Genomic DNA, 12,098 nt, shown 5'->3' on the forward strand with positions numbered 1-12,098 from the left:
AAACTGTTGCAATATATTCATCTGTTGTTCAGAATTGGAATGTTTACTTGTGTTATGAAAATTGCTTAAAAAGTGTCAGGAACTATATAAACATGAGGCTAAAGAAAAATCTAATTAAAATAGAAATTTATTAAAACGATTTAAATTGTAAAATGCGACATTTAAGAAAAAATACTACCGAAATAAAGAAAGGAAAATACATAAAAAAATCTATAACTTGAGAACTAAAGCAACTTTGGTAGAGTTTCCAAGCACACTCACGTAATTCCACCAATATATCTATATTGGATCATGGAAGGGGAAAAAGGTCTGGTTTCATAGTGGATTTTGTGCTTTGTACTACATAATTTATTTAAAGAAATAGTGACTGCAAACTTCAGCTGTATTTAGGATACCTAGACTTAGAATGCATAGTTACTTCATTGAGTAGTACTTAATTAATGTTAAGAAGTCTAACGTTCCTGTATTGGATTACTACAAACTGTTTACTAAAATGCTATACCACTTTATAGACTATTATAAAATGAAAATTCAAAATTGTAACGTATGTAAGGAAGAAGAAACAATTTGTCTAAAATTAGTACCAGCAAGATAATTTTTCATTTTCACGTCCCACGATTATGCCGATTAGGTTAAAGGAGACGGTGATTATGGGAAATGAATGAAATAGTGGAATGAAGAAAGTGTGAGGGAACCGGACAACCCCGAGAAAACCCACGAGCAAAGTGTTTGTCCATCACAAGGTCTGTACGGCGTGAACTGGGATCAAAATAGGGACCCTAAGCACTGAAGGTGAACACTCTACCACTGAGCCACCGAACCCCCTTAGTCCCAGCAAGGTTAGAAAACATGTTCAGGTAATTAAACCGGAAATAAACTGATGTAACGATTAATTGTGAATAGCACGATCACATTAGATCTGCTGAAAATAATAATAATACCAGTCAGTACAATAATACCAGTCTGGTATAATCTGGTATAATAATACCACTCAGTACAAGTCCAGTAAAGTTACAGAACAAAATGTAAGAATTGAGAGACTAAAGATTAAAAAATAAGTACCATTATTTCAAGGAATACAAAGGCAATGTGAAATAAGCATGCAGTTCATAAGGATATGGTGAAAAAATATTGATACAGTAGATGAACTACCTTGAACAGCTAAAAATATTGACTTCAAAAGTGATGTACGAAAATAACGTGCTGTAAAATGCCACGGAAATCATTCCGAAGACTGAAAACAAAAATGACGAATGAAATGGTGGAATGAAGAAAGTGGGAGGAAACGAGAAATCTCACACACATGGTCTTTGTTCAACACAAAGCTCACTTGGTGTGAACTGGGATCGAATCAGGAACCCGATGCCCAGAGGTGAATATTCTACCGCTGAGCCATTGCGGCACTATTTGGAAGATCGAACTATAAATTTGAAAGCAAGTTACAATCTTCATTAAATGTAACATTTTTTGGTGTTTTAAAAGTGAGGAATGCGTACTTCTTCTAAAAGTAAGGAATGGGTGTCTTCTAAAATTGATTAGAGTCACATAATTTTTCAAAACAACTTGTTTATTTTGTTGCATTATTTTCCTAAAATTACGTGTTGATGTTGACTTTGGGCTCTCATTTTTTTTTTCTGAACGGAGCAAAATATTTTCTAGTAAACTGGCCGGTAAACTTTCTGGTAAATCTCTATTAGCAAAGTGGAAAGTACGGCGGTATATTGCTCTCGGATACTATTTTCAAACCTAAGGGTTATTCTGATACACGTTTTCTTTCGCTCATCCCATAATAAATGAAAACAGGATTTAAGTCTGTATTCCGTGATAAGAATTGTACGAGATATCGTGTCCTATTTATAACTTCTGACAGTATTTATTGGAATTCTAACAGATTAAGCAAAATTAAATGTAGCACTGAGTTTCATCAACTCCTGCTTCCGCAATTCTCCTCAGGTAGAAATTCTTAGTCACAAAATTTTGTATTGTTTCTATCCCACATTCAAAGTTTATGGAAGCTTGTAGAATACATAACGATTCGTGGACTCCAGAAGCAGCGGTTGCAATATCAAACCTATTTGCCTATCCATGAATGATTCCCCCTCCGATTCTCTTGTCTTAGCCAAACAATGTTTAAAAAATATTAACGGGAAGTTCTTCAAGCTCAATTTTTCTATTTGTTTATTTAAGTGCATTCACATTAATTTAATATACAATTTCATTTAAAAAACTACCCCTGGCAATGTACATTTGTACACTGTAAAAAATGAGGTTTTGAAACAACACAAAATGTCTACCACTTTAGCGTGTTACTTGTGTGTTAATTCAGCACCAAGTACATCGATTCCGACCATATCAAAAATAATTCATTACTACCTGAGAGAATTTGCATTGGTATTTATCATTTAATAAGAGCAAAGCTTTGTGAAATATATTTGCCACTTATGCCAAGTAACGAATAATGTCCTATGCTTTCTGTAATCGGTCACAATAATATTGTAAACCTGCGAATTGTCTGACAACAGTTACATACGCAACATTTCTGCCATCTTCTGTTCATACATGCTATGACACAACAATAACGAGTAAAGAAAATAGTTGGGAATTGCCAAATCTAAAATTTTGGTATGGTAGCCTAGGACCAGGGTATGTACCTCTACCAATTCCGGGGGTCCATTTCGTTCCCTTTCATGGGTAAAAAAATGCCAAAAAGTTAAATTTCGGGGGATTTTGAATTATTTTATCCCCTTTGATGAGGTTTAATTACCCTATATGGTTATATGGGCGTATATAAGGGTCCATTACCTTTCGTAAGACATGGGCATATTGATGCACACCTTTAAATTTTTCGGAGAGGTACATTGGCCCACCCCTTTAATTTTGGAAATTGCACAATTTAAACATTTGGTATTATTGTATAGGACTCTAATATATATCATGATAAATTTGGGTGGTCCACTTCGTTCCCTTTTAGGGGTACAAAATTGCCAAAATATAAATGTAAGCAATACGTTGTACCACGTGTTTGTTTTAGGTTGATTTTATCCCCTTGGATGAGATTCTGTTACCTTATATGGTTATATGGTCATGTATAAGGGTCCATTTCCTATCATAAGACATGAGTACATTGGTGCACCCCTTTAAATTTTAGGAGAGATACATTGACCCATCCCTTCAATTTGGGAAATTCTCCAATTTAAGCATTTGGTATCATAGTACAGGACCTCAATATGTATCATGATAAATTTGAATAGTCCACCATTCCCTTTCATAGGTAAAAAATTGCCAAAACATAAACGTAAGCAATACGTTGTATCACGCGTTTGATTTTGACCTAAGTTATTCCCTTTTATGTTGTTCTAATATCTTATATGATTATATGGGTATGTATAGGGGTAAAATATCTTACATAAGACATAGGTATATTAGTGCACCCTTCTTAAAATTTGGGAGGGGTACCTTGGCGCACCCCTTAAATTTTGGAATTTGTTTAATTTAAAAATTCGGTAGCATAGCATAGGACCCCAATATGTATTACTATAAATTTGTGTTGTCCACCTCGTTCCTTTCATGGGTAAAAATTGCCAAAATATAAACGTAAGCAATATGTTGTACCACGTGTTTGGTTTTGACCTAAGTTATCCTCTTTTATGAGGTCTTATTACCTTATATGATTATATGGTCATGTATAGGGGTCAATTATCTTACATTAGACATAGATATATTAGTGCACCCGTTGAAAAATTTTGAAAGTTGCCAAATTTAAACATTTAATATAGTACTATAGGACCCTATTATGTATTAGCATAAATTTGGGTGGTCCAATTTGTTCTCTTTTATGGATAAAAAATTGTTAAAAATTCAAATTTCGGAGGTTATTGATTGCCCCTTTTAATGCGGTTTTATTACCTTATATGAATATATGAATGTGTACAGGGATCTATTTTATTTCTTAGGTACATCGATGCTTCAATTTTAAAATTTGGCAGAGGTACAATGGTTCAAGCTTAAAGTTAGAAAATTGCCCAATTCGGTATAATAGTATAGGTTCTTAATATATACCATTATAAATCTCGTTTCTTTTCATGGGTAAAAATTGTCAAAAATGTAAATTTCCGAAGTGATTATTCCCTTTGATAAGAACAAATGTGTACAGAGGTTTATTACCTCTGTATTTTTATGTTCCCTTTTAAATTTTGTAGGGGTATATAGAATCATTCCTTAAATTTGGGAATTTTCAAATAACAAGTTGGTGTCCCTCTTATGGCCAAATATTCAAATTTTAAAGGTTATTGACATATTTTTTGATACAGCTTTATTATTGAATGAGTACAAGATTCATTGCTTTTTCATAAGACACCGGTGTATTTATGTACCAATCTTAAATTTTGGGAGGGCTACATTTCTTATTGTTAAATCAATAATTGGTAACTGTTTTTAGAATTGGGTGGTATCTCATTTATTGGGTAAATCATTGTCAAATATTAGCATGGTCACGTGATCAGTTATTGACCTATGATGAGATTAGGAGCCCAGGACATTGTCACATTTTAAACTTTTTTCGTTTCCGAAAAATCGAAAAATTTTTCGTTTCCAAATTTTAGATTGAAATTTTTTGTTTGAAATTTTTCGTGTAAAATTTAGTTTGGAAATTTTTCTTTTAAAATTTTTCCTTTATGTCTTCTGTAAGATAATTGACTCCTATACATGCCCATATAATCATATAAGATAATAGGACCATATAAAAGGGGATAACTTAGGTAAAAACCAAACACGTGGTAAAAGTATTGCTTAGGTTAATATTTAGTCAATTTTTTACCCATGATAGGGAACGAGGTGGACCATCCAAATTTATCATGATACATGTTGAGGTCCTGTACTATGATACCAAATGCTTAAATTGGAGAATTTCCCAAATTGAAGGGGTGGCCAATATGCCCCTCCTAAAATTTAAAGGGGTGCACCAAAGTACTCCTGTCTTATGATAGGAAATGGACCCCTACACATGACCATATAACCATATAATGTAATATGACCTCATTCAAGGGTATAAAATGGGCCAAAACCAAACACGTGGTACAACGTATTGCTTACATTTATATTTTGGCAATTTTGTACCCCTAAAAAGAAACGGGGTGGACCACCCAAATTTATCATGATATATATTAGGGTTCTATACTATAATACCAAATGTTTAAATTGGGCAATTTCCAAAATTAAAGGGGTTGGTCAATGTACCTCTCCGAAAAGTTTAAAGGGGTTCATCAATATAATCATGTCTTATGAAAGGTAATGGACCCCTATATACGCCCATATAACCATATAGGGTAATTAAACCTCATCAAAGGAGATAAAATAGGTCAAAAACCCCGAAATTTAACTTTTTGGCAATTTTTTTACCCATGGTAGGGAACGAAATTGATCCCCCCGGTATTGATAGAGGTACATACCCTGGTCCTAGGCTACCATACCAAATTTTTAGATTTGGCAATTTCCAAAATTTAAGGGGTGTGGTCCTATGTACCTGTGAAGAATTTAAGGGGAAGACCAAGGTACCCCTGCCCGCATCTGGAGTGGGTGGTCCTAGGTACCCCTGGGTCATTGACCCCGGGCCACTCACCTTTTACCTATGACGTCTAAAATTTTGCTGACTCGGCTCAATCTACACAAGGGAGTACTACTGCAGCATGTAGTCCATTTTCCATGGCAGCATGATATGTGGCACCACTAGTAACGTTAAAGTATGGAACAATGAGTGCCATGCACAACTCGTTCTTTTTACGACCATTCTCGCAACCCCCATTTAAGGAACAGAGAATAATGTTGTTTACTTATTCTTATTCATGGTACGTTCTCCAACCCTTATTTAACATAGCAAAAATTATAAAAGGCTATGGCTTTTTCTTTTCAAACCTTATTACCAAAGGCTGTGTAACCGCCCAGAGTATCGGGTCATTGTTCGGGGACCATTTATTTGTACTCGTCCAGGTATCGAGTCGCCGTTCGGGCTGCCATTTATTTGTAATCTTCTGGTCGTAGTCTGTCCTCCGTTGTAATACGTGGTCCGGCCAATGAGTATTCTCCTGAGGCCCGGACTTAACTGGATAGGACATTGAAGGAGCTCTCCAAGAAGGGATTACAAAATTGTTCGAAAATTGCTCGTCGGTCTCAATGATGTGATGAGCATTAGGCGCCGGGAGGTTCGGATGTCTCGTCTCGAAAGCCTCAGACAGTCATCCAGACCATAACACACACAAATATCACACACACACACAACGAATACACACTGGGTTAAATGACACTATACTTATTTATTAGAATACTATTAAAAAGAAAAAGAAAAAGAAAAAGAAAAATAAGGAAGAGAAATGATCACAACACTTAACACTGAATATGTGTAATTATTTCCTTTATCAAAATCACAATTTACTTTTTCACTATACTGTAGCCCTTTATCACTTTGATATATACATATATATATATATATATATATATATATATATATATATATATATATACAGGAGTTTATAATTGAGATTTCACTATAAATGCTTTTCTCACACCATTGACGCACTTGAGGGATTAGCACTGGGGTAAGTGTCGCCGGGATAATCCCACGTAGTAACCCAGGTGCTGCTCCAAACAGTCCTAAAGAGTCGACATGGGTCTTCAGCAAAATTAAATAGTCTCCAAAGTGGAATGCTAATGTTGGAAGGCGCGTTTATAACTTTAACGCAGTAGGTATAGAGTATAAATTAAGATTGCAGGATTGAAGGATTTTATGTATTGGAAAATGACAGTCGTAGTTTTTGTATTATCTGGCATGATAACAAGCGTTACAATGTGCGAGTAAGTTCAAATGTGAACTGCTAGCTATGTAGGAAGTTGCTGTCAGTGGTCGCTCCCTGATAGGACGACCAAAATAATCAAAATGACTTAACATCTTAGCTCCTCGGAATTATCTCTAGTGCTCCGACAATATGTCAATGTAATCGTCTTGTTGGAATACCGTGACTGTAATTTTTTTGTTCTTTAAGCCTAAAAGCACATATTTAAAGCAACAATTTAAGTGTCTAAGAACTAAATTTAGATGCATGTGTTAAGTTAGTATGTAAATGGTCACTTCTTTTGTGTTGGTATTATTATGTTTATTTTAGTAACTTCTTGTGTGTATTTCTGAAATGTATCTGTAATCAGCTATTTTATGTTATTGCATAATAGAATGTGCAGTCATGATATTCTCAAGCCTTTAACTTTTTTCTCCCCCCAAATGAGCACTTTCTAGAAACTCTCATAAGATTGAAATAGTTCATAATATAGTTAGAAAACAGGCAGTTGCGTTAACTTACTAGAGTCGTACAGTAAACACGTATTATGATCTGTCAATAGTGTTTCCTTATAAATTGAATTTAAGGTTAATAAAATTACACGACAACTGAAAAACAAAGTGTAATGCCTGTTGCTTCAATTTTAGAGTTTCATCGCCGATACGAATATTTAGAGGAAGTGCTTCAGCCTTTAGTCACTGGTCAGAATCAGCATTATTGTTATCTATTATTAATGTTATTACATAAAATTGTGGCATCCTTTATGAACACTATCCGATGGCTATGCAGTGGCAGTAAATTTTGGTACGTGGGTGTGCCAATATTGTAATGAATATTTCTTTGTTAACTGTACGTTAGTTAACAGCATTTAAGTGTAGCTATCCCCTATTAAGAAAAACAAATGATGGACAGGTAAATTGCGAGTATAATTATGCAGTTTTCAGATTATGGTAGCGAGTGCTCTTTAATAAATAACAGTGTGATTAAATAATTGAGTGTAATAAGTTCTTTACATACAGGCACCAGTTGCTCACTTTGTTTACGTAATGACTGTTACTTTTATTGCTGTGTAGCACGTGAATTTACGTCGACATAGTACAAATAGTGTGGGTGTTGTATATGCTGTTTAGTTCCTGAGTGGATTAGAGTGCAGTTGCTCTCTATTCTTCTCGTTTCTCGTTATAGTTCATGGCAATTGTTATAAACTTCGTTTATATTGAGTCGAGTTTGGGCTCCTCGTTTCTCAGACACAAGGAGTACTGAATTTATAATTTGAGTATGGTGCATAGCTTTTACTATTGATGTATTTCCTCAATACCATCATGAAAGTATCCATCGTTATAGTGTGTGATCTAGCAGGTTGATTCTCATCTAAGTAGTTGAGATAGGCTAAAGTTAATTCATATCAAGAGCTAGTGTACCTAAAATATAACCAATGAAAGTCATCTAATATCTGCTGAATATATCTAAGCTCTTGATTGCTGCCACCTTATTGAAGTTGATAGGTCATGTAACTTAACTTCCTCTGGATTTCAAAATTTTCTCCGTTCCTTTATATCTTAAAAATCTGTTACTGATCAGATCAAGTTTAGTACATATCAGACAGTAGAAATTATACAGTTATGTCTACTTGGCTTTTGATTATTTTTATTAATACAACAGAAGTTGTAGAAAGTGATAATATTAGAATGCCGATATAGTTTACGCTAAATACATCAAAGTAAATTATTTCTGATGAGTCTTTTCAAGGAAGTCAAATTTTACAGTTGTAGTTCACCATTGTAGTTCACGTTTTCTTTTTTCGCCTTCACGTTGGAGACAGTCTACTAATAACTAAAGAATTAATGTTACAGATTCATAATATTCATAATATTAATGTTACATACTCATTTAAAAGCGTGAGTATGAATCACGGTCTAAAACATTTCGCCATTTAGTGGCTATTTTTGTCATCTGCTCTTATTGAAGTGGACAATCTAAATTAAAGGATATTTCCGCTAATTGTAGTGAAGCTTGCACCTTTCCCTACTTGAGACCGGAAGTTATGTGAGCCTATATGACAATTTAGGAGTGAGATCTCTGTTTTAGTATCAAAATATTAACTATTTAAGAGAGCAAAAGGTTTTATGTTTTACTAATCTCATGCATACGAAACTTGTCACAGTGTTGTCACTCTAGTAGTATTAAAGTTACCATAACTTAAGATTACTTGAGATCGGAAGTTATGTGAGCCTATATGACAATTTAGGAGTGAGATCTCTGTTTTAGTATCAAAATATTAACTATTTAAGAGAGCAAAAGGTTTTATGTTTTACTAATCTCATGCATACGAAACTTGTCACAGTGTTGCCACTCTAGTAGTATTAAAGTTACCATAACTTAAGATTTTAGTTCGCATATTAATGTTCTCTGTTACCTGATGTTATATAACTAATCTACCTTATCCCTTCATGCAAATAGTTAATAATTTTCACTTAATTCCAGTATAAAACTGCATACTTAAAGCAGACAGTAATTGAAATGGAAGATTCCTACTAAAGTCAGTATTCATTTCTTCCTCTCTAATAATAATAAGATGAAACTATGAAAGCAAAACAATAAAGGTGAATATTAAGTATAGTTTTATACATATTAAATAAAAAAGTTCTTAGTACACTTATCGAAGTGAACGATCAGCCAAGGTTGATAGTACTTGTTTCTTTTTAACGACTTTGCATTTGTGGAACAACTGTCTCTGTAGTAATTCTTGTATATTTAAACAAGATTTCTCCTACTCAGGTACAGAACAGTTAGTGTAACTTACCCAGATAATAACTTCAATTTCGTTTTACTCTTTCGAATATATTGCTTGAAAAAGAAGTTTCTTATTGAAACTTTCGTCAATTTTCCCCGTTTTGCAGTTTACCACACAGTTTACGCTTAAAGAGGAATTACTCTTCTTAATTTCCTTGTTTGGAATATATTTTGAAGTATTACACCGTATGATTGAGAGCATGGAACTTCGTCAATGTACTTATTTGTCAACGTAAACTACTAGCTACGACATGACGTATTGTTGACAATTTAGTAATCTACATGTTTTTTTTTCTTTTGTTAATAATTAGTATTTCCTGAGATGGAAGATTTCAACCCTTAGTTGCATTTTTCCATGGTTATGCCTGGATATTTACTTTTTACTAAATATTTACTTATTATACTAAATCCTATATTGAGACATGTTTCAATGTACATCGACGTAGTTATTCAAGTAAATCGGGAAGAGCTCGTTGCGTCTGATTATAAAGAAGAACTCTATTTACCAATGTGCCTAAATCTCTTGTATCTAGATACTTTAAATACTCTAGGGAATCTAGATAGAATCGCTTGTATCTAGATTCCCTAGAGTATTTAAAGGAAGTAAATCAAAACTATCGTTGACCCTCTCGCACTGAACTTCGATTCGTCGTCGTAACAGACACATATGATAAATAAATAATAATAATGAAAAGAATTTGTTTCATAAATCATGTTTCTTGACATAAATTGTATTATAATTGTTATTAAAATATTATTAGTGAGATGTAATACAAATAGTCAGGCAATCCTCGTTAATTTAATATCATTGCATAGGAAAGATCTATAAACCGTTAGTCTCTGTTAACATTCAGTGTTAGCTGAATCCAAGTACAAGTATATAAAGTATCAAATGTAAAGTTATTAGTGACTTCTTTAATTTAGGCCAACCTTACTAATTCAGTATAAGTGCATATTGAACAACTTTCTGCCTTCGAGATATTTATATCGACCAACACTTAATAGCAGCTCATAGGATTATCTACAAATAATTCATTATATTCATCAAACAACTCTATTCATCAAAACGTTAATACATTTTGAGACCAAGCTATTAAGCAATTCAAGGGATAGTAACTCAATCTGACAACAATCATTGGACCAATTTACAATAAGGAGATTTTAACTGTGTAAACAATTACTTTCGACAAATTACCTTATTTTGAAATCGTTTACAAGGGAAAGACTTAATATAAATTAATTTCTTCAAGTACAAATAAGAACTTATCAGTAGTACTGCGTATAAATCGTTATATATTGTGTAAGGTATTGACTAAAGAACCGAAAATATTTTTCGTGAGATATCAATAGCCAACTGTGATCTTAAAAGAGCTAATACCAAAGACTAATATTCATCCTTTGTGACTTTACTGAATTCTTCTTGTTCTTTATGCCTTGTTTTTTTTCTTAAATATTCAACTTGAATCTAAATAATTGTTCACTTAAAGAAAGAACTGCCATTTAGCCTATTCATGTATCAGTTATTCGTGAATTGTCAAGCGATTTGTATATGGTGTGATAATTGCTTTATGGTTACAAACCATTTGATGCATTCACTCAATATCTAACGTTTAACGTAAATAATGCTACTTCTATTGTCTCATCGTACTAATTGTAATAATTTCTATATATGCAGGAGTTGGACAAAAAATCTAAAACCTTTGCAAAAGTGTGAAAATCATACCTAGTATGGTATGGGGCCTTCTTTTGCGTCCAAAACAGCTTGGATCCGACGCGGAATGGACGTATACAGCTCCTGAATCGTAGTGTGTGGAATTTTGTACCATTGTTCCTCCAAAACATGTTCCAGTTCCTTAAGAGATGCTCGTGTAGGGTTATGAGGCCGAACACGCCTTTCTAACTCAAACCAAAATGGCTCAATGATGTTCAGATCTGGTGATTGTGGGACCCAGGGGAAGTGTGATAGCTCCTGGTCATGCTTCTGAATCCCTGATTTCACCGTTTTTGCAGCGTGACACGGTGCCAAATTACCTTGGTAGATGCCATCACCATCAGGGAACAATATTTTGGGCAATGAGTAGAACTGAGTCCCCCAAAATAGCCTCATATGCCTTAGCATTCATAATCCCATACAGGGCTATATTGGACCTGCAGAAAACCATTATTACCATTATTACAGGGCTATTATGTTACCAGATATTACTGCCCATACCATTACAGAACCACTCTCATGCTTTACAGTTGGGAGCAGACAGTCTGTATCATAGGCCTGCGACGGTGTTCTCCATACGTAAACACGATCGGTTGTTGGAAGCAAAATGAAGGGCGATTCGTCGGACCACATTATGTTTCCACTGCTCATTAGTAAACGTTTTGTATTTCTTGCACCACTGGATACGCCTCTTCGCATCTACTGCTGTGACCAGGTGTTTGGCGATAGCGGCCCTGCCATGAATTTTCACTGTATGAAGTTCTCGTCGC

Source organism: Thermobia domestica, chromosome 8 (genome assembly GCF_964235325.1).
Source record: "Thermobia domestica chromosome 8, izTheDome1.hap1.1, whole genome shotgun sequence".
Classification (NCBI taxonomy): domain Eukaryota; kingdom Metazoa; phylum Arthropoda; class Insecta; order Zygentoma; family Lepismatidae; genus Thermobia; species Thermobia domestica.